This window comes from Daucus carota, chromosome 3 (assembly GCF_001625215.2).
Source record: "Daucus carota subsp. sativus chromosome 3, DH1 v3.0, whole genome shotgun sequence".
Taxonomy (NCBI): domain Eukaryota; kingdom Viridiplantae; phylum Streptophyta; class Magnoliopsida; order Apiales; family Apiaceae; genus Daucus; species Daucus carota.
The window spans coordinates 33,492,455-33,517,189 of NC_030383.2; the positions used below are offsets into that span (position 1 = coordinate 33,492,455).

At 39.8% G+C, this 24,735-nt stretch overlaps 1 non-coding gene across 1 annotated transcript; it reads right to left on the reverse strand.

Moving 5' to 3' along the window:
- Positions 1–448: 448 nt before the first annotated feature.
- LOC135151785 (small nucleolar RNA R71) lies at positions 449–555 on the reverse strand. The gene has a single exon (XR_010290704.1). It is a non-coding gene; the product is annotated as a small nucleolar RNA R71 (small nucleolar RNA).
- Positions 556–24,735: the final 24,180 nt, after the last annotated feature.

The window sequence follows — 24,735 nt, forward strand, 5'->3', positions numbered from 1 at the left end:
TAAAGCTCGTAAGGAAGCAATTGATTCAACTTCTTCTTCTGATTCTGAAACAATGACAGAACCTGAAGCACAACCAGACAGTAAGGCATTGAAGGATTTCTCTATGCCAAAGATCGATGATATCTAGTCAAGCATTATCAGGCCGGCAATCGCAGCCAAAGCCTTTGAAATCAAACCAGGAACTATTCAAATGGTCCAGAACTCGGTACAGTATGGGGGTTCTCCTACTGAAGACCCTAATATGCATATACGTAATTTTATAGAGATCTGTGACACTTTCAAGTTTAATGAAGTTTCTGATGATGCTGTGAAGCTAAGGCTTTTCCCATTTTCACTGAGAGATAAGGCTAAGGGATGGTTGCATTCTCTACCATCTGGCTCTATTACTACATGGGAAGATCTAGCTCAGAAATTTCTCACTAAATTCTTCCCCATGGCAAAGACTGCTGCACTACGAAATGCCCTATCTCAATTCTCTCAACAATCAGGAGAAACATTCTGTGAAGCCTGGGAGCGATATAAGGAGATGCTAAGGAAGTGTCCCCATCATGGCATGCCGGATTGGATGCAAATAAACTGTTTCTATAATGGTCTTGGACCTCAATCCAGACCTATGCTTGATGCTGCTTCTGGAGGTGCGCTATGGGCTAAAAGTTATGAAGAAGCTTATGATCTTATTGAAATGATGGCTGCTAATGAATATCAGAACCCTACTCAAAGACTTACTCAAGGGAAGGTAGCCGGAGTTCTAGATCTTGACACGTCTACAGCTATTGCTGCTCAACTTAAGGCTCTCACGATGAAAGTCGATTCTCTGGCTCACCAAGGAATTCAACAGCCAATCTCAATTTGCGAATTATGTGCTGGTACTCACTCTACTGATCAGTGTGCCATTTCTAGTGAATCAGCACAATTTGTGAGCAACTTTCAGAGAGGTCAACAGCCTGCTCCAGCTACTTACCATCCTAACAACCGAAATCATCCGAATTTCAGCTGGAGTAATAATCAGGGTTATAATCAGCCTCAACAAGGATTTCAACAGGGACCTAAACAATATAGTCAGGCTGGAACTTCACAACAGTATGCACCTAAACAGCCATATCACCCTCCGGGATTTCAGAATCATGGGCAATCAGCTAACGAAAGGTCTAACATGGAAGAACTAAGACTCATGTACAAGAGTCAGGCAGTAACTTTAAAAGCTTTGGAGACACAAGTCGGTCAGTTAGCTAATGCTTTATTAAGCAGACCACAGGGGAATCTCCCTAGTGATACAGAGGTACCAGGTAAGAGGGACCCTAAAGAGCAAGTCCAATCCATTACGCTGAGATCTGGAAAAACTACAACAGGGCCAACCTCAACATTGGTACAAGATCAGGATGATGAACCGCAAGAAATTCCAGCAGAACTCCCTTCGAATACAATGGGCATAACCTAATGTTGAATTGGATAGGGCTATCCCTGCAGCTGCTCCGGTGTCAAAGCCATTATATCCTCCACCTCCGTTTCCTAGGAGGTTAAAAAAACAGCAGCTGGATAAGCAATTTGGTAAATTCCTTGAAGTTTTCAAAAAGCTTCACATCAACATTCCGTTTGCTGAAGCACTCGAGCAAATGCCTAGCTATGCCAAGTTCATGAAGGGTATTCTTTCAAAAAAGCTAAAGCTCGAGGAGTTAGAGACAGTAGCTTTAACGGAGGAATGTAGTGCTGTGCTTCAACAAAAATTACCACCTAAGCTGAAGGACCCGGGAAGCTTTACTATCCCTTGCACTATTGGGAAGTTCTCTTTTGATAAGTGTCTGTGCGACTTGGGAGCTAGCATCAATCTGATGCCTCTATCTATCTTCACACAACTTGGCCTGCCAGAGCTCAAGCCGACAAACATGTCTTTACAGCTGGCTGATCGTTCGATCACATATCCGAGGGGTATAATTGAAGATGTGCTGGTCAAGGTTGATAAATTAATATTTCCAGCCGACTTCGTGATTCTTGATTTTGAAGAAGACAAAAGAATTCCTATCATCTTGGGTAGACCCTTTTTAGCCACCGGGCAAACATTGATCGATGTCCAAAAAGGGGAACTTACAATGAGAATACAAGATCATACGGTCACGTTCAACGTATTCAATGCAATGAAACTACCAACTGATGAGGAATCTTGTTTCAGTATGGATGTACTTGATACTACGGCAGAAGCTAATAGCCAGCGAGTTTTACAGAATGATGCATTGGAAGCAATCCTTACCAATGATGAGGAATTGGACAGAGAAGAAGAATTGGAAGAAATCCATCATCTTAACTCATCATCTTGGAGAAGGAATTTTGAACCACCTGTCGAATCTCTTGGCTTGGAGGAACAAAAGGAAGATCACAAACCACTCCAACCATCAGTGATTGAAGCACCTAAACTTGAACTTAAACCACTACCGGATCATTTGAGGTATGCCTTTCTTGGTGAAAGTTCTACTCTTCCTGTTATTATTGCAGCTAACTTGTCAGGTGAGGAAGAGGAAAAACTTTTGAGGGTGCTAAGGGAATTCAAAACAGCAATTGGTTGGACTATAGCTGATATCAAGGGAATCAGTCCATCCTTTTGTCAACACAAAATTCTCATTAAAGAAGGAAGCAAACCGTCAGTGGAACAACAGAGAAGGTTAAATCCTATCATGAAGGAGGTTGTAAAGAAAGAGATTCTTAAATGGCTCGATGCAGGTATCATATATCCAATTTCAGATAGCTCATGGGTGAGTCCAGTACAATGCGTGCCTAAGAAAGGAGGCATGACAGTAGTAGCCAACGAAAAAGGGGAACTCATCTCAACTAGAACCGTCACTGGTTGGAGGATTTGCATGGACTACAGAAAGCTGAATAAAGCTACTAGGAAGGATCACTTCCCTCTGCCTTTTATTGATCAGATGCTTGACAGGTTGGCTGGTCATGAATTCTATTGCCTGTTGGATGGGTATTCTGGCTATAATCAGATTGCTATTTCTCCGGAGGATCAAGAAAAGACAACCTTTACATGCCCTTATGGTACATTTGCATTCCGAAGAGTACCTTTTGGCTTATGCGGTGCACCAGCCACTTTTCAAAGGTGCGTGATGGCAATATTCTCAGAGATGATCGGCATCAATGTGGAGGTATTCATGGACGATTTTTCTGTATTTGGAACATCTTATGACGAATGCCTCACGAATCTGAGAATGGTTCTTAAGCGCTGTGTGGAAACTAATCTGATTCTCAATTGGGAAAAATGCCATTTCATGGTGCAAGAAGGAATCATTTTGGGACATAAAGTATCTGCCAAGGGACTGGAAGTTGATAAAGCGAAAGTGGAAACAATTAAAAATCTCCCTCCACCACTCTCGGTTAAGGGCATCCGAAGTTTCCTTGGTCATGCAGGTTTCTATCGGAGGTTCATCAAGGACTTCTCAAAAATTTCCAAACCTCTTTGCAATCTGTTAGAGAAAGACATTCCATTCAAATTTGATGAGGAGTGCTTGGAAGCATTTAAAATTTTGAAAAAGAAGTTGACATCAGCACCTATCATCACTGCACCTGATTGGAGTAAACCATTCGAATTAATGTGTGATGCCAGTGATTATGCTGTAGGAGCTGTACTGGGCCAGCGTATAAGTAATGTGTTTCATGTTATCTATTATGCCAGCAAAACATTAAATGATGCACAATTGAACTACACTACTACTGAAAAAGAACTTCTAGCTATTGTCTTTAGCTTTGAGAAGTTCAGGTCTTATCTTCTTGGAACAAAGGTAGTGGTATACACTGATCATGCAGCCATTCGGTATCTCATTTCAAAGAAGGATTCCAAACCAAGGCTAATTCGTTGGGTTCTATTACTCCAAGAGTTTGATGTAGAAATTAAAGATCGGAAGGGCACAAAAAATCAGGTAGCGGATCATTTATCCCGACTAGAAGATCATAGCAAACAAACTACCGACAACACTCTAATTAATGAATTCTTCCCAGATGAACAGTTATTTGGGGCTGAGGCCGAAGAGCCATGGTTTGCTGACATTGTAAATTATCTGGTGAGTAAGGTCATTCCTCCAGAATTCTCTTATGCTCAACGCAAGAAATTCCTTCACGATGTGAAATGGTATATTTGGGATGAACCCTTTTTGTTTAAACAAGGAGTCGATCAAATTCTCAGACGGTGTATCCCTAATAATGAAGTTGAGGGAGTTTTGCGCGAGTGCCATTCCACTGGTTATGGAGGTCATTATAGCGGAGAGAAGACAGCGAAGAGGGTACTTCAAGCAGGTTTTTACTGGCCAACTCTGTTTAAAGATGCTCATTAATTTGTGTTAGGTTGCGATCGATGTCAACGTACAGGTAATATTTCTAGGAGGAATGAAATGCCTCTTAAAATGCTTTTGGAAGTCGAAATATATTATGTTTGGGGTATTGACTTTATGGGACCGTTCGTTTCGTCTTGCAACAACCAGTATATTCTATTAGCAGTTGATTACGTGTCTAAATGGGTGGAGGTGAAAGCCTTACCTACAAATGATGCTAAGGTGGTCTTGCAATTTCTTCAAAAACAAATCTTTACCCGTTTCGGAGTCCCTAGAGTCATTATCAGTGATGAAGGCTCTCAGTTCTGCAATCAGAAATTCACAACCTTGATGACGAGGTATAATATCAATCACCGGGTTGCTACTGCTTATCATCCTCAAACAAATGGTCAAGCTGAAGTGTCTAACAGAGAGATCAAACGCATATTAGAGAAGGTAGTTAACCCTTCTAGGAAAGACTGGTCCTTGCGATTAGACGAGGCTGCTTGGGCGTATCGAACAGCTTACAAAACACCATTGGGTACTTCTCCATTTCAGTTAGTGTTTGGGAAAGCTTGTCACTTACCAGTAGAATTGGAACATAAAGCTTATTGGGCACTAAAGAAGTTGAATTTCGACTTACAATTAGCTGGAGAGAAACGCATGATGCAACTCAATGAGTTGGAAGAGTTCCGCCTCCGTGCTTATGAAAATAACAAACTTTACAAAGAGAAGGTGAAAAGATTGCATGATCAGCGGTTGATACAAAAATCTTTTGTAGTAGGACAATTGGTTCTATTGTATAACTCTCGGTTGAAGCTGTTTCCAGGGAAACTCAAGTCACGCTGGTCGGGGCCGTTTACAGTCAAGACAATATTCCCCCACGGTGCGGTAGAAATCTATGCCAAATCACCGGATGAATCATTTAAAGTTAATGGTCAACGATTGAAGCCTTACTTTGGCGGAAATGTGAATCGTGAGGTACAAACCACGATTCTTCAATTAGAATCGGATTAATTCTAGACTTCACGTCGAGCTAACGATGTTAAACAAGCGCTTCGTGGGAGGCAACCCGCGCATTGGAACCATGTTCTACTGTTGTAAACATCAAAAACGCAAAAAACGAGAAATTTCGGCCCTGGGTGGCAGACACTAGCGCGCCCGCGCTAGTGTCCAGCGCGCCCGCGCTAAAGTGTACAGCGCGCCCGCGCTACACTTAGCGCGGCCGCGCTACTGACTGCCCAGGATCCCGAATTTCTCCCAAAAATATTTTATTTTTCGTTTTTAAAAGCCCACAATCCTAATTTTGCATGCCTAGCCCGAAATATATCCTCCATAACCCTAACTCAGCTCTCAAAATCCTATATAAACACAAAACCCATCTCCAATTCCTATTCTAATTCTATAAACCCTACATATATATATACACTTCCATACACACAACCACCATCAAATCTCTCAAACCCACCACACATAAACCTCTTGCAACTCTAAATCTCTATCAATGGCACCCAAAAGAGCCCGAAGATCACAAGGACCAAGCACCCAAGCCCCTACATCTAGCGATTCTTCCTCGATGGGTGAGGTTGAATTCACCTCCGATGGTGCACGAAACGAGTTTCAACGGCTTATGAATAAGTCGATAGTCAAGGAGAGGGGATTCTTACCCACGGCGGAAGATGGTGATCTTTTGAAGATGATTCAAGAAAGGGGATGGGAGTCTTTTTACGAGGCTCCGGAGGCGGTTCCCTTGGCCATTATTCGCGAGTTCTATGCTAATGCCAAGGAGAATCGCGATGGGTTCACGGTGGTGCGAGGAATCCGTGTGGATTATAGTGCGGAGGCGATCCGTAGAGTGATTGGGGGGCGTGCCAAGCGCCGTAATGAAGAAGATTGGGTTGTTGAGAGGATCGGGCGTGCCAAACGCCGGTTTGATGATGATCCGGTTGATCTTGAGCGGTTGGTGTATGATATGTGTGTGCCGGATACGACTTGGAAGATGACGGCATGTTAGGTCCTATAAACTCACTATATAAGATGATATAGTGATCACAATATGTAACACAGTATGACAATATAAGAGATTGAAAACAATAAACTCTTATTCACAAAGCTTGAATGGTTACAAAAACTCTCTCAGTAATTTATATTGTATCACTAAGAGCTGCTAGGGTTATTAACAATGTACTCGATAACTCAACTCATCTAGAGTAACCCTAATCTGTGTTTATATAGACACAGTTACAAAATTAATCTCTGATTTGATATCCTATAAATCTGCTATAAATTCTATCAATCAAAGATTGCTCCAGTTTTCTGTTTAGTTTCCATAGTCAGCAAATCACTCCTCCGCTTCTATCCTTCCTTGAAGTATATCCGCTTCTGAGCTCTTTCCACGTGTAAACTCTGACGAATCTTGACTATGTAAACTCTGGTCAGACTTTATCAAACTCTGTCAGACTTTATCAAACTCTGTCAGACTTTACTAAACTCTGATCAGCTTCCAGATTAAACTCTGATGATTCCTGTTCTAAAACAAACTTTAAGAACATTAGTAATCATCAATTATATCTAACAATCTCCCCCAACTTGTGCATAAATACATTATGTGCAAGTTAACAGATAATTGATGATGTCAAAACATTTAAGTCAAATGCAACAGAGTTTAACTATAAAACAGAAAACTTTTAAAACTTACAGATACTTTACTCCTTAGCTTCATAGACACCATTTGCTGTCTGTAGATACCCTCTGAGGAGTTCTCTTTCAGCTTCTTCAAGTACTGTAATCATTTGTCTCTTGATCTCTCTCAGCTCTGGATCTGAAACTCCAGTTTGGTAAATTGCAGCTCTGAGATCATATATCTTATTTCTTCTCAAGTCTCTATCCAGCCTGATATTGTAAGCTTTATCAGACTCTTCATTAAATGCAAGAGTTCTAATTCCAGCTATTGTCACTATTTTTGCTGAATTTTTCTTCATCTCCACCAGCTGTCCTTTATGATTGAGGTATTTAGGAGTGAAAGGTCCAGCATTTTTGTTTCCTGTAATACCCATCTTTCTTCTGAGTTGATCGTTGAGCAGGTTGGAGATGTGTTGGCATGACTTGTTCTTTACAAGAAATATGAGTGAGACATATCTCAATTCCTCCCAGTGTTTAGCATAGAGATCTGCTTCAAGAACTCTAAACACTGTTCCATCAGACATGAAGTAGATAAGAATATTATCTCCTCTGTCATTCTTCACCAGCTGGACTGAATCAAGTTTGTCCATTTTGTCTTGCAATACTCCAGTCTTGGGAGCACAGAGAGATGAGGGGTCATCTGGTCTTGATCCTATACTCTGATCAAATTTTTCATATTTGGATCCCAGCCCTCCTTTATCTCTTCCTGCCTTACGATGAGAGATTGGTTGAATTGAGCCCTTTTCAAAGCTTATCTCAGTCATCAGAGTAGGCTTTGCAAATCCAGCCAGTGGAGTAGTTGTTGGTTTAAACACAGCTTGAGCCTTGTTAGAGGTTGTGTCCTTCTTTGCATCCTTATTAACTTGAGCTATGTCAGAGGTTAATCTTTCTTTTTGAGGTTCTGCAACATGAGCTTTGTCAGAGATTGCAGCTTCTGTTTTCTTTTCCTTTACAACTTGATCCTTGTTAGAGGTTGTAAACTTTTTCTTATCCCAGCCTTTCTCCAGATGTTCATCTACTTTGCTTTTGCCCTTGGATGTATATTCATCTTCAGAGTATACCTTTTTGACTGGTAAACTCTGATCAGCAACAGTAGGTTCCTTAATCAATATCCCTTTTTCTTTTGGTTTGGCTGTTGATTTTGCAGGTTTCTGGATTTTTCCTGACTTTATTGCTTCAGCATGTTCTTTCTTTAGTTCTTCTTCTTCTGCAGCAATCAACTCCAAATCCAAATTGGCTTCTGGATTTTCTTGTTCAAAAATCAATCTAGCAAGCTCTTCATCAGTCATGGGTTTGTCTGATCTAGTCACTGGTCTTTGCTTAGATCCAGATGTGAAGTTATGTGTTGGAGCAGACTTTGTGCTTTGCTTAGATTGTTTCTGACTGTCAGAGTTTGAAACTCTTCCACCAGTCCCTGATTGAAATCTCTTGTGCTTTGTGAAATCATCAATATCATCATCATCATCCTTCTTCTTTCTCTTCAGAGTTTGAGTAGTAGACTTGCATTTGACTTGAGCTACTCTCTCCCCCTTTTTGACATCATCCTCATCAGGAATCAGTATTGATGTGATCAGAGAAAGTGAAGATTGGATGGCTTCAAGCTGCTTGGACATCTTTTCTTGATTTGATTCAATCATGGTCATCCGTTTGTCCAGAGATTCATTGGCAGTCACCAGCTTCTGTACATTCTCTTTCAGAGGTAGCATGGTCCTTTTCTTTTCCAGTTCATTTGTCTCCTTGATATTTGCCACCTCTGTTCTTAGACTATCTATTGATTTAGATGTCTGAGCATGAGCAGGATGAAATGTCTTCAGATAAAGAATTGTGCCTTTGAGGCTTGACATAACATCAGAGTTTGAAATTTTGTTCTCTGCCATAGATAAAAATTCTTCAGCTTTAGTTGGCTCCAGAGAATGTTGATGGCTCAGCCAGAGTTTATCCCATACTTCATTGGGTGGATCAACCTGAAGATCCCTGGGAAGTGGCTCAGAGTCTGTATTCAGAGTTTGTAGCCTTGCATTGTACTGGCTAGTAGACTCCCACTTTTGTTGTGTCAGAGGGACTCCATCATCTTCATCCTTGTCAGTATCTGAACTATCATCATCATCAGTATCAGCATCAGAGTTTGCTTTGTCAGTTTCAGGAATAGGATCAGCAACTTTCTCCACAGTATCTTGAGCAGATTTTTCTTGAGTTTTAGACTGTGATATGCTAGGCTCTTCACCAGCCTTAGCAAGAGACTGTAGAGCTTCCATAGCTACTTTGTCAGATTCATCAACTACATCAGACTTGTAGTTTTCTGGAGCTGTATCATGAACAATGGCATCCTCAGGAATCTTCATTGGAGATTGAGGAATTGGACCATGATCAGATAATGGAGTTTGAGGATCAGACATATGTGCTCCAGCTTCAGCTGTGGTTTGCTCCTTGCAAACAATTTCTTCATCTACTTCAGATGAAGTTGAAGATGCTGTAGGAGATGTCAGAGGAACAGCTTTGATAGGAAGCACCATCAGAGCTTGAGAATTTTCAGCTACTGGAGTTGATGGTGTTTGTTCTTCCTCAACTGTGAAGTCTGTTATTTCAGTGATTGGAACTTTTGCCCTCGCAGGCTTTTGAGCCCTTCTTTTGAATCGAGCTGGCTTTTGAGGACTGGCTTGAACAGGATCAGAGTTTGGTGTAGGAATAGGTTCAGAGTTGACAGCATGGGCAGGTTCAAGATCATCATAATCATAGGCTGCAACCAGTCTTCTTCTTTTCTGCTTTTGAGGAGAAGCAGCTTCAGAGTTTACTGGAAAATCAGAGTTTGGAGCCTCAGAGTTTAAATGAGCCTCAGAGTTTACTGGCTCATCAGTGTTTGTCGGCACTGCAGAGTTTGCTTTCAGAACATGTGTAGCAACAGAGGTTCTTGTTTTTTTGACAGTGGAGGGGGCTGCTTCAGACTTTGCAGCCCTTTTGGACTTGGATGCAGGTGTCCTGGCTGCTTGAGAAGAGACTGGAGAGTGTTGATTTTCTGGAAGTATGTTCAGTCTTTCCCTTATTTGTGCTGGAACCTGTAATGGCCTGAGAACTGGCCTCTTTTCATCTTTAGAGATGAGATCTTTGAAAGCCCTTTTATGCAGCTTAAAAGGTTTGATCTCATCATCAAATGCTACCTCTCCAACAGATGCATTGAACAATAATTGGCAAAAACGAGAAAAATAGACAACTTGACGATTTTCATGCATTCTTTCACCAATATTTCTAATAACTAATCTACCATAATCGAAATTAGTAGAATAGATCAGAGAATACCCAATTTGTAGCATGTCCATGGGTATTGCATCCCAGTTGGTAGATTTCTTCTGGAAGGCTCTTGTTATGCAATCGAAGAAGAAACTCCACTCCTTCCTGAGTCCAGGACGCTTCAATTGACCCAATTTGTCCAGAGAATCATAGTATCCCAAGTCAGTCATCATGGCCCTTAGATTTGCATCGCCATTAGTGACATAAGCAGTGTCAATCTCTGGTAGGTTGAATGCTGTCCTGACTGTGGCTGGAGTAACAAAATACTCCTCCCCTTCAAATGAAAACACAATTGATGGTGATCCATTTTCACCACCATTGTCGTACTTACCCGTCCTCCAAAAACTGATGATTTGGCTTCCCGAGAGTCTGGCAGGACCGGTAAGAGCTGTAGCAATAGCACTCTGAGCAAGAAATTGTTGTATGGGATGATAATCCCTTGGAGCTTCGGCAGTGTCAAGAATGGCTGTATAGTTATTGGGGACAAAGTCCACACCTGCATGGGTGAATGTAGTAGTTGCCATTATAACAGAGATTGTGAGTAGAGAAAAGTGTTTGAGAAAATGTGTGTAAGAAGATTTGAATTTCAGAGAGAAGAGAGTAAGAGTTTGTTGAGAGAGTGTGTGTGAAGATCAGGTGTAAAAGTGAAGAAGAAAAAAACAATAAAATCTGATGATAAACTCTTCAGATTTTGTGTAGCTGTACACGCTTGGGCTCTTTGTTCACTTGGACACCTGTCAGATTTTAACTGGTAGTTGAATGTTAGTGGGATAGAGAAACGAGAGTAATAATCATGAGCGCAGTAAAACATGTGCAGTAGTAAATGCTGATTACACGTTCTCCTATTAAAATGTTTTTCATGCAAACCCACTAATAATACATCCGTTTGGAACACTCTCTTCACATTCTCTGAATATTTGAAATCCTGAAATGTACAAGATTTTAAAAAAAATCAAGATTAAATCTCTCGAATTTTAAACTCTGAGATTTACATCAAAGAAAGTAAATTTCCAAGTACCTCAGAATAAAGACATAAATTTCAGAATATTCATCAATAAATCAGAGTATGTCATAGAATCTATAGCTCAATAATGTGCTAGTGAAATAAGGTGTGTGAGTTAGCATATTAAACCAGAGACCAGAGAATTTCACAATTTCGTAATTATAAGGTAGTCAAGAATAATTTATTTAAACGCTCAAGACATAGACAATTGGCATACTCTGATGAAGAAGTATACAAAATAAACTAACCCTTTTTTTTTTTTTTATCATCATCAAGGACGCTTTTCAGTGTAAATGAATCACGACCGGTAAATATTATTATGCAACAGTATTTCTCCAGTAATCAGAGATTGTGACTGGTCACCATAGATTATAAAATCTTGGCAGTTACTTAATACCAGTAAATGTTGGGGTCTTCCCAGTCACTGTCATATAGACATCTAAGATCTCAAAGGAGTACCATGCTTATTTGCAGGGGTGTACAAAGCATCAGAGTTTATAGTCATTGTCTAATTTACTGAGAGAAAGTTCAAATTAATCAGTCTCACTTATAATTAAGATATGTGAAGTAATAGAGTCTCAATGATATCAATATGCATATAGTGTTAAGTAGTAGCACAAAATTGAGATCAAGATTAAAGAACTGAACTGAGATTCATGATTACTAATTCATATCATGCTTCATAGTATCTTCACAGGTTTGTTTTCTCAGAGAAATAAAAATGAAATCATTAATCAAGATTCAGAGTTTACAAACATCAGAGAATATCGTCAGAGAATGACGATCAGAGAATATCATCAGAGTATAACACACAGAGTATATCATCAGAGAATGTCATCAGATTTTAACAATCAGAGTATATCATGGCAAGTTTTGTGAGCAATACATATGGTAATTTGACAATTGTAATTTGAAAGATCTGACCAGTATGTTTACTCAGTTCCTGATATCATTCCTAGCTCATTCACCAGTCTAGTGAAGGTTGCTTCACTTAGTGGTTTGGTGAATATGTCTGCTAGCTGCTGTTCTGTGGGAACAAAGTGAAGTTCAATGGTTCCTTCCTCCACATGCTCCCTTATAAAATGATATCTTATACTGATGTGCTTTGTCAGAGAATGTTGAACTGGGTTTCCTGTCATTGCAATAGCACTTTGGTTATCACAATAAATAGGAATTTTAGAAAAGGATAACCCATAGTCCAACAGTTGATTCTTCATCCAAAGAATTTGAGCACAGCAGCTGCCTGCAGCTATATACTCTGATTCTGCTGTTGATGTTGAAATGGACTTTTGCTTCTTGCTGTACCAAGAAACAAGTCTTCCACCCAGAAATTGACAACTCCCACTTGTGTTTTTCCTGTCAATTTTGCAACCTGCAAAATCTGCATCAGAGTATCCAATTAGACTAAAATCTGATTCTCTAGGATACCATAATCCCAATGATGTGGTTCCCTTGAGATATCTGAATATCCTCTTTACTGCAATCAGATGAGGCTCTCTTGGATCTGCCTGGAATCTTGCACATAGACATGTGGCATACATGATGTCTGGTCTACTTGCAGTCAGATAAAGCAAAGATCCAATCATTCCTCTATAGTTTGTGATATCCACTGATGCACCAGTGTCTTTGTCTAGTTTGGTTGCTGTTGCCATAGGAGTAGTTGCAGCTGAACTGTCTTGCATACCAAATTTCTTCAAAAGATTTCTGGTATACTTGGCTTGATTTAGAAAAATCCCATCTTCAGTCTGTTTAACTTGTAAACCCAGAAAATAACTGAGTTCCCCCATCATGCTCATTTGGTACCTAGACTGCATGAGCTTGGCAAATCTTTGACAGAGTTTAGCATTAGTGGAGCCAAAAATAATGTCATCAACATAGATTTGGACTAAAAGCAGATCATTACTATGATTCAAATAAAATAGGGTTTTATCTATGGTACCTCTAGTAAATCCACTTTCAAGAAGAAATTGAGCCAGAGTTTCATACCATGCCCTTGGAGCCTGCTTTAGTCCATAAAGTGCTTTGTCCAACCTGTAGACATAGTCTGGATGTTTTGGATCCACAAATCCTGGAGGTTGTTCAACATATACCTCTTCATCCAGTTTTCCATTCAGAAAAGCACTTTTGACATCCATCTGAAATACCTTGAATCTCTTGTGAGCAGCATAGGCCAGAAAGATTCTGATTGCCTCCAATCTTGCAACTGGGGCAAATGTCTCATCATAGTCAATACCTTCCTGTTGTGAGTACCCTTTTGCCACAAGCCTTGCTTTATTCCTTGTAATGGCACCTCCTTTGCCGGCACATGTTTCGTTTCCAGCAGCCGCGTTGAACCGGTATGCGAAGGCGTGGAACGCCTTCATCTGTGCTAACATCATGCCAACTTCACATGGGCATGAGGTGACGGTGGATAGAGCTATTCTGCTCTTTGGGATTGTCTCGGACAAGTATATTGATCTGGGACATGTTATTCATCAGGGGATTCTGAGGTTCTTACAGGGAGGAACCACTGGTGCCATTCCATACGGCACAATTGTTACGAAGCTCTGTCGATCAAGCGGTGTTCGTTGGCCAGCCAACGAGCAATTACAGTTGCCAGCAGCACCTATTGATCATTCGACGATCAGTCGGATGACGGAGTGGGATGGAGCAGTTCCCCACCCTCGAGGCCTCGGGTACATATATGATGAGATGCCAGGGGGACGTCCAGGGTTCATTAGGAGGGAGCGCACTAGAGCTTCTGGAGCTGGTACTTCACAGACGGAGAGGAGCTCCGAACCGATGGGAGATGTTCATTATCGCCGACTAGCGAGACGGATGGACACTATGCATGACATCCACCAGAGGTTTGCGTTTGACTTGACACAGGCTCTTGGTAGTGCTTTTCAGGCACAGGGGGTCACAGTTCAGTGGCCAGTATTCGGAGCAGGGATGCAGTATCCTCCACCTGATTCACCTCCAGCAGAGGAGGGGGAGGACTCGGACTCCGAGTAGGTATGTGGGTGCTCTAGCCTTTTTATCACTTTCAATGGGGACATTGAAAATTTTAAGTTTGGGGGTGGTAATCTAAGGAAGAGCATTTTATTATAATGTAGTTTATTATTGCATGTGTTAGTTGCATGTGTTAGTTAGTTCATGTAGTTCACGTTTTTTTTTATTTTTTGCTTTGAATATTTCTCACGTTTTCTTTCTATTTTTCTCAATTTTTTTTATTTTACATGTTTAGTGGTAATTGTCGTAGTTAGTATCACGAGCATTTGCATGAATTATGAAGTTAAGCCAAGTTAATTGCCTATGATGAGTTATGTGCGTAGTTCTTGATTAGTAGTTTCAATTGCAATGCTAGGTTAGTACTTGGAAATTGCTTGTGTTGGAAATTGTAATTCACATATGTTCTTGAGATAGGATTTAGACGAAATTCCATGAATTCTAGGATTGAATTGAACACCCTTCAGCTTAGGTCTGTAAATCTTAAGTTTGGGGGAACTGAGGAGTAGATATACCTTTCTATAAAAAATAAAGAAAAAAAAAGAAAAAAAAATAGTAGTAAATAAATTCACTAAAAAAATAAGTGGTAGAATTAACTAGGTTGAGCTCATTAGTACTCGAGTAATTAAGTCTGAGGGGACTTTGTGCCTAACAACCTAAAGCCCTTCGTGGTTTGGGATTGTTGACCCAACGCTCGCTACATGGGTACTAGTGCATAAATCCTTAGGGATCTCAGCCATTGCACGGTTAAATAAACCACTAGAATAGAGTGAATAATTGGTGTGTGAAGTCTTGTGGTGTTCGTGACGCATTTACACTGCGAAGCGCTCTGACCTTAGACCGAGCAATTAATCACCAATAAAAAGAAAAATAATATAGTGAATAAAATAGAAGGGTGTGGACATTCTTTGGGGACCTTGGCTTTTAGTTGGACTTGAGTGACGGGGTGTTAGTTCTAAACTTTTACAATTCTTGATTGGGATTCTGTGGGAGTAGTAGTTTTTGTCTTGTCTCAATAAAAGAGCATGCTTGCACACACTGGCACTCCACACTTGTAAATAGAGGAGTAATTGACTTAGTAGCGAGAGAGATGAAATTCGAGAACATTAGCACAATCTGAGGTATTATAATTGGCAAGGCAATTACTTCATAGTTTACTCATTCATCACGTAGTTGCATTCATGCATTGCATTGTATTATTGTATAATGTCGTTGACGCTTGAGGACAAGCATCAGTTTAAGTTTGGGGGTGTGATAAGTGGTATTTATACACACTTATAGGCCTTCATTTCCACTTAAATTGGTTGGTTGTACTTAAGTGTTTAGTGTCTTTTGATGTGTTTTTAGTGTTTTTCTGTGCAGGTCACGAGTTGAGGTGATGAAGTGATTTTCTATCATTTTAGGTTGTTTTTGGTGCATTATTTGCAAGAATAGAGAATTGTGGATTCATCACGACTTGGGATTTTGTGGGTATATCTTCTACAAACCCTCACGAGAACACACTCGTCCACTAGAGCTATCTAGGGGTTTAAAGGGCTTGTTGCATGTGCTAAATGCAACCGTGATCACCTACGGAAGTGGTACTAGAGCGAGGAAGGGCATGCACGCGAGAACGAGCTAAAAAACGAAGAACCAGGACTGCCAGTGGCAGACAGTAGCGCGCCCGCGCTAAAGCTTAGCGCGCCCGCGCTAGCTACTGTCACCACTAGCGCGCCTGCGCTAGTTTAGCACGGCCGCGCCCAGCAGAAGTGTTCCGGGCCGATTTTTGAAGCTTTTCTGATGGATTTTAGCAGCGGTCGAGGCCCGGTTGACTTGGTCAATGTATTTTAATTTCTCATGTGAAAAACCCTAGCCTCCAAGTAGTTTTAGATCGTAGAATATCGGATTATAGTTTTATCAGTTTTTTTCTTGTAATCAAGCACATTATCAGTTTGTATTGGATCGTTCTTCGCGAGGAAGTGACAGTTTCGAGCGAGATCGTGAACATCAAATCTGTAACGTTGTGTTCTTTATTATTAATTCAAGTACTTTTATTCCGTTTAATTCTCGTAGTTTATTTATCATGTTTTCATTAGAACCCATGATGTCGATTAGTTCGATTATGAACTAACCGCCTTCATGGGATTCTAATGGATTTATCGATGTAGTCTAGTAACGAATATTAATTGCTTGATTGTGTGACGTACGTTGATTTCTTTGCATGAGCCGTGCTTATTCTTCTTAGGAGCGTAGCTAACTTCTAAGTTGTTTGTTAATTCTTTCTGAAGCGAGAGTGGATGATTGAATTTAGAACTATGCCATGTAAACATAGGATTATGTGGATGAAACATAATTTGTGGTAGACTTGAACTATTTTTATCACCCTATGTAATCACGATAGACAACTTGCTATTAAACCTCTCTGCTTACACTACCGCTATAGAGATATAGGGTCTGAGCTTTGTTGGTGTCCATGAGATTTCTGTCTTAATTGCGGATTTTGATTGGTATGATATGTGTGCAACGAGAGTTGGCATGTATTACTTTCGTGTTGTCTGATTAGGATCAACAGTCACATGTTAATCAGTAATTTCAATTCTAGATGAATTCGATAATGAAATTAGAATCCCATGTGTTTTCCTATTCTGAATTTGATTAGTAAATTTAGTTATTAGTATAAAAGAACTCATCCTTGTTAATTGTCTTGGCAGTGAAAATTACTCATACATTGTTGCATAGGTGCGTATTCTTAATTCACCAGTCTCTGTGGGAACGAACAAATATATTACTTATGATCACGTGCGCTTGCGTGTAGATTTTTGCAAACAATAAATCAACTAACAGATAAGACAAAGATTTAAACAAAGGAATGTAAATAGCAAAAGTTTATGGCTTGCATTAAACATTAAACCATGATCATAAATAGATTACAAAAGGATGTTCCTTGAACATATCTAACAAATATCCTATTCAATCTATTCACTCAGAACGAGTGACTTCTCCTTCTTCAGCATCTGAACAGTGAATAATTGGAGTAGAAGGCTCATTCTGAGTAGGCTCTTCAGCTGCAGTGGATTCTCCACGCTTCTTTCTTTCACGAGCCAACGAAAGATGATATTGAACTTCTATGTCCACAGGGTCTTCGATGAAATCTGCTGGCTGAGATTGGTTGATATACTTCATCTTTCTGAAGTATTGTTGAATGTTCCTCCTTGTGCAGTAGTTCACAATCTCAGTGTCAGCATCAGCTTTGGCCTTAGTAGCGAAGCCCTTGGAACGTAGAATTGTTGATACAAGAACCATCTGATTAACATCATACTTAAGAAGATGTTGGTAGTCCAGATAGAAGGTTCCAAACTTTCCCTCGTGAATGAACTTAACACAGTAGGGATTTCTGACAACTTGTGGACTGTTATGAATTGCACAATCCATAAGTCTGTCACGTAGGAGTTCATTCAGATTTGAGCTGCGTCTGATCTTGTTACGAATCACCCAGATTTCAGTTAGAGATAGAAACTTGAATAAATCAATTAAAACCCTGAATGTTCCGTTTCTCTGAGTAGAAATAATGATCTCCCATTCATTGAGAAGATTCTTGACACCAATAGTTATGCATTCTAACTCAAGAGCAAGAGCACGCATAAACATATCCTCATTAAGGTTAGCCTCTCTCAGGTCATAAATGAAGGATTTGAACTTACCATCATTGAAAGGTTCCCTTTGAGGTCTAGAGAGGATTTGCCTAGCAATATCCCAGCTTTCACCAACTTTCCTGGAGATATCCTCTCTCTTTTCCTTGCACTTTGCATCCCATATCTTCTGTTTCTCCAGCTTGATCAACTCATTAGTTGTCCTCTTCTCATCCACCAGTTTCTGTAGTTCCTGAAGCTTTGCTTTGCTAGCTTCATGTTGAGCTTTAAACATTCTGACCTTTTCCATATGCTCAGGGTCCAGAGACTGATCTTCATTGAAAAGAAAGCCTTCCTCGAAACGACCTTCTTCTTCAGCTTCAAAATAAGCAGAATCAAATGCATCATCATCATCAACATCTTCAGGAATGTTGTCATAATCCTGATTAGTGAAGATGTTCTCAGATTCAGGCATTTTGCCTTTAGACTTGCCAGCTGCAGAAGAATCCTTTTCACTTGCTCCATCTCCACCCTTATCACTCCTATCAGTATCTCCACCCTTATCACTCCTATCAGCAGCATCAGCATTGCTGTGATCACTTCTGAATCTGGCATTCTCAGCATTCAACCTTTCAACCTCAGCTTTCAGAGCAGCCATTTGTTCCTGTAGCAGATCTGTGTTGGTGTGTGCACTCACCTCACGAACACTCAAAGATTTTTCACTATCCTCTCGTGCATGTGTTTCGCTCGGTGTTTGCCTGATTTCACTCATAGTTTTCACACCGTCACCAGAACCTGTATATACAACCATAGTTCCCTGAGATGGAACTGTAGGAAGTGAAGGAACAAATTGTCCTTCAGATGCCTGTGAAGGCTGATGTACTTGCAGGTTGCCAAGTAGATCCTGATCCAAAAAGAAAGAGTGATCAGAAAATTTTTCATATAACAGGTTTTGAAATTCTGTGCTCTCTCTAAGTGAAGAATCAAAAGACACAGGTTCAGTGTTTACTAGCGTGAGTGCTAGTTGTGTGCTTGACTCTTTACAGGATACCGCGGTCAGACGGCCAATTTCAATAAATGCATTCTGTGGAGAGAATGAATCTAGAGACTGTATATTTACCGTTTCAGTGTCCAAATCCTTTTGGGAGGAAATGGATGCAGCTGCAGTTGTCTCTGGTTCTGCCACCCTTTGCTTCTTATGAGACAGAGCTGCGGGATCTCTTAAAATTGCACTCCCACTCCGTTTCCGGGCTACCTTTCTAACAAGTGGGGTTGTAGTAGTGTTGTTTGAAGTGTTTGAGGAAGAATCAGTTGTTGAAATGGAAACGTCAGCTTGGATATGAACCTGGGTGTTTTCAGGTTCAATGCTGGGAGTCTGGAAATCAAATCCAATATCACAATCAAAATCTGCAATATCAATATTAAAGGTATCAGTGAGATTAGAAAGTACCTGAGCTACCTGTAAATCAGCCCTGAAGTCCTGTAGGCCTGGATTGATAGCAGAATCAGCAGGCAGTGGCTGAGAGGTCGATTGTGGTTGAGGAATGGTATGTGTATGTATAGGTGAAGGTGTTGGTTCAGATTGAGAGGGAAGGATGAAGGCTTGTTGGTCTGGGAAGAAGTTGTAATGTGGAGGGGATTGATGTTGAGATTGGTGAGGAGAATTATATGATGATTGGTGAGGTGATTGATGTGGTAAATTGTAAGGAGGGTTGTAGGGAGAGTAATGTGAGGATTGGCTGGATGATTGATAGTCTTGCAGAAGTTGAAGTGGTTGAGGGTTTTGTGGAGGTGATTGTTGTTGCAGTTGTTCTTGTTGAGCTTGATATTGTTGCTGTTGTAGTGGTGCTGGAACTTGAACAGGTTGAAATGGAGCACTGAATTGCTCTAGCATGAAAGGAGTCACCACCAGTGGCACATTGTCATGTTTTTTCTTGTTTACCAGCCTGGTCTGGATCTTGGCACAAGTCCTCTGAATAGGAACAACAGGAGAATCGATGTACATGTTCCTATCAGCATCATTCATTTTATCATTCATGAATAACATCAGAAACCTGGGATAGAAGCATTCAACTTTCTCATTCTGATGAATTGATCTCTGTGTAACAGACCCCATCTTTCTGATAATCTCCCTCAGCAAAATCTTCCCAAAGTTAATTCGTCGGTTATAAGCTATGCTGAATCCAAAGATTTGCAGCATCGAAGATATGTTTCCAAATTTTTTCTGTTAGTGGGAGCAAACACCTTTGCAAGGGTGTCAAAGAACACATCCCATTCAGCCTTCAGATTTCCCTTTGACATCTTAGGGAGAAAAATCTGAGCTTGATAGTGAATATCCTGAAAAAATTGTCTCAGTTCATCCTCTGAGGGATCTGGCTCAAAATTATCCCTTGGAAATCCTAAGATCCGGTTCACATCATCGACAGTGATTACAATCCGTTTCTTGTTAGGTAGATCCCCTATAATCTTGTAGTTCTCCAGGGTCGTAGAATTGACAGCATTTGAGTAGAAGTCAAAAAGAGGTTGCAGTTTTATTGGAATATCTGCTGTCAGTGCCGTACTGATTAGACTCTGTCTCGAAAGAAATCTGACCCAAGTCCGGAATCTATCAGAGCAATCATCAGGGTTAAGACTGGCACAGTAGTTAGTCTCAGCAATCACAAACTCTCCGGCCATTTTTAATAATTAAAAATTGAATTAAGCGAGAATTTTTAAAATTAAATGTGAATTCTCAAATGTCTCGCAAATTTCAACTAATAATTAAAGCTTAATTAATTAATTAATAATTCGAAATATTAGAATAAAATCGAATTAAAAGTTAATTAATTTAAATGGCACTTAATCAATTAATCCAAAAGCTAGCCAAACAAACAAGTCCTTAAATTCAAATAACCCAACAAAGCCAAACGCGCCCTTAAGTCCAAAAGCCCCAATTTCAAATCAAGAACCCTAAAATCCTAAAATTCGAAATCAAACAATCGGTACTAATTTGAGCCAACGATCTTCACAACAACAACTTAGACGAAGTACAAACTCAGTTCCAGGTCAACCCACGAGCATCAACACTACCAGTCGGGTCGATTTCTCACAAAAATCGGGCAGAGTTTCGGTATAAAAACTCAAATTAATCGAAACCCAGCAAGCAACTAAGGCTTGAAATAGGATCACAGCAAGTTTTTGTGGTACAAACTTGAAAACCAAGCAGAAATCGTATGTGTGTAAACTCGATCGTGTGTGTATATGCTCAGTGTAGAAGATGAAGTTTCGGGCAAGACAATATAGATTGTCTTGTTCGATTGCCTAACAGGGGCTTATATACAAATCAGCAAGACAAACGCAAGTTAAGTCTCGGTCAGACAATTTAAGATTGTCTTGCCGAGTGTGAATGAAGCAAACAAATCAAGTGTCAGTAAGACAATTTCAATTGTCTTACTGATTCAACAGGCGGTTAAAAGGCAGGCTCGGTAAGACAATGTAATTGTCTTGCCGAGTTGTTTGAAAATCACAGAAAAACCGGTTCAACAAGACAAATTAATTGTCTTGCCGAGCCAATCAGTAGACAATGTAATTGTCTTGCTGAAAGATATATAAAAATAATATGATTTTTGATTAATTTAAAAGATAAAATATTTTGCAATTAAAATCAAAAATCTATAATAAAAACAATACTATATATTACACAAATATTTTGTAAATTTCAACTTTAATTAAATATAAATACTTATAACTTTAACTTTAATTCAATAAAGTGAATTAACTTAAAATCAAATATTTATGCTTAATTAATTTTGAAAAATACAAAATAAATACAAATAATTATCTAAATGCCTAGAGAATATTACAGGGGAGTATATGAGCATTTAGAAAATTACAGAATACCTTAAAAACATGCATATTTACTCAGAGCATTATCAGATAATATACAAAAATTTATATAAAAACACATAATACATATGAAAAATATATACAAGAGAACTATGTCATATTTAACATCCCTAACTCACAAACCAGCTTAGAGAAAGTGGATTCATCCAGTGGTTTAGTGAAGATGTCAGCAATTTGCTCAATCGCGGGTACAAAATGTAACACCACTGTACCATTCATGACATGTTCTCGAATGAAATGATACCTGATATCAATGTGCTTGGTTCTTGAATGTTGAACCGGATTGTTGGAAATGGCTATGGTACTTGTATTATCACAAAATATTGGAATTTTGTTTACTACAACACCATAATCATTCAGTTGATTCTTGATCCATAAGATCTGAGCACAGCAGCTACCAGCAGCTATATACTCAGCTTCAGCGGTAGAAGTAGACACGGAGTGCTGCTTCTGGCTATACCAGGAAACCAACCAACATCCTAGAAATTGACAGCTTCCAGACGTACTCTTCCTATCAATCCTGCATCCTGCATAATCAGAGTCTGTATAGCCAGTTAAGTCAAAACCAGTATTCTTAGGGTACCAAATACCTAATCCAGGTGTACCCTTAAGATATCTAAAGATTCTTTTGACGGCTATAAGATGTGATTCTTTAGGATCAGCTTGGAACCTAGCACACAAACATGTTGCAAACATGATATCTGGTCTACTTGCAGTGAGATAAAGTAAAGAGCCAATTTTACCTCGATAGCTTGTGATATCAACTTTCTTACCAGATTTATCCTGGTCAAGCTTTGTGGCAGTGGCCATGGGTGTCTTCGCCGGTGAAGAGTCTTCTAGACTGAACTTTCGAAGAAGAACTCTGACATACTTGGATTGGCAAATGAATATTCCATCTTCCTTTTGGCTTACTTGAAGACCAAGGAAGTAGGACAGCTCACCCATCATACTCATCTCATAGTTACTCTACATCATCTTAGCAAATCTCTTGCACAAGTTATCGTTAGTAGAACCAAATATAATATCATCAACATATATTTGTACAAATATCATATCCTTATCATGCAATTTGTAAAAGAGAGTTTTGTCTATGACACCTCTAGTAAAATTGTTTTCAATTAAAAATTCAGAGAGAGTGTCATACCATGTCCTTGGTGACTGCTTGAGTCCATAGACAGCTTTGAATAGGAAGTATACAAAATCAGCAAACTCTGGATTTTCAAAGCCAGGGGCTGTTCCAGATATACTTCTTCTTCTAGATTTCCATTCAGAAATGCACTTTTCACATCCATCTGATAAACCTTGAAGTTGGAGTATGCAGCAAATGCAAGAAATATTCTGATGGCCTCAAGACGAGCAACTGGAGCATAGGTTTCATCGTAATCAATTCCTTCTTCTTGTGAATAACCTTTTGCAACCAGTCTGGCTTTGTTCCTCACAACAATGCCATCACCATCTAACTTGTTACGGAAGACCCATCTAGCTCCAATGGTAGATTTTCCTTTTGGTCTTGGAACCAGGGCCCACACTTCTTATCTCTCAAATTGATTGAGTTCTTCTTGCATGGCAATAACCCAATCAGGATCAGCAAGTGCTTCATCTATTTTCTTTGGTTCTAATTGTGATAGAAAACCAGAGAATAGACATTCATTTGTCGTAGCACTTCTAGTCCTTACACCAACATCAGGATCACCAATAATCAGATCAAAGGGATGATCTCTGCTCCAAATCCTTTCCCTTGGAAGTTGTGTCCTTGATGATTCAGCAGTATTATCATTAGGCTGATGTGTATGACTAGTTGATCCACCAGCTCCCCCTGAGTTGTTGCCAGGTTGACTTGATGATCCACCACTGGCACTAGTGAAATCTCCAGTGTTCCCACCATTTCCTCCACCATTGCCTGGATCATTACCATCATTGTTGTCATCTCCTGTTGCAACCTCAGGTGGTATATCATCATCTGAATCAGAATCTGGATAGTTGTCAAACTTCAGAGATTCAGTTGGATCAGCAGATTGTAAACTAGGGAGTTTAGTGTCATCAAATGTAACATTGACACTAACTTTCATTGACAGAGTATCAATTAAAAAAACTCTATAAGCACTTATTGTATAACCAACAAAAATTGCTTCAGATGCCTTCGGCTCAAACTTGTTCAAGTTCTCTTCACCATCCTTGAGAACAAAACACTTGGCTCCAAAAACATGAAGATGTTTGACATATGGTTTCTTGTCTTTATACAAATGAAATGGAGTTTTCATATGATCCTTGTTGATCAAAGTTCTATTCTGGGTATAGCAGGCAGTAGACACAGCTTCAGCCCAAAAGTACAGAGGAAGCTTTGCTTCAGCAATCATAGTCCTTGCAGCTTCGATCAGTGTACGATTCTTTCTTTCGACGACTCCATTCTGCTGAGGAGTCCTTGGTGCTGAATACTGCCTTCTAATTCCCTTCTCAGAGTAAAAGTTGATTAGAGTTTGATTCTTGAATTCCGTGCCATTATCTGACCTTACAGCTTTCACTGGCACACCCTTTTCTAATTCAACTGACTTTATATGATCAATCACTGTCATCGGGGTTTCATCCTTAGAAGCTAGGAAGTAAACCCAGGTAAATTTCGAGAAGTCATCCACAATGACTAAGGCATATCTTCCTCCATCAATTGATGCAACATTCACAGGACCAAACAAATCCATATGCAGTAAGTGAAGTGGATTTGTAATGGTATTGATGGTCTTGCCTTTGTGAGATGCTCTCTTCGCTTTTCCATTCTGACAAGCTTCACAAAGATCATCAGATGAGAATTCCAGGGAAGGCAAACCTCTCACTAGATCTCTCTTGACTAGAGACATCATGGTTTTGAAGTTGAGGTGTGAGAGTTTCTTATGCCATAACCAACTATCTTCAGCAGACGCTTTGGCGTAGAAACAGTGAACTTCGTTTCCAGGTCCTGAAGACAAATCAGCTACGAATATATTGCCTTTCC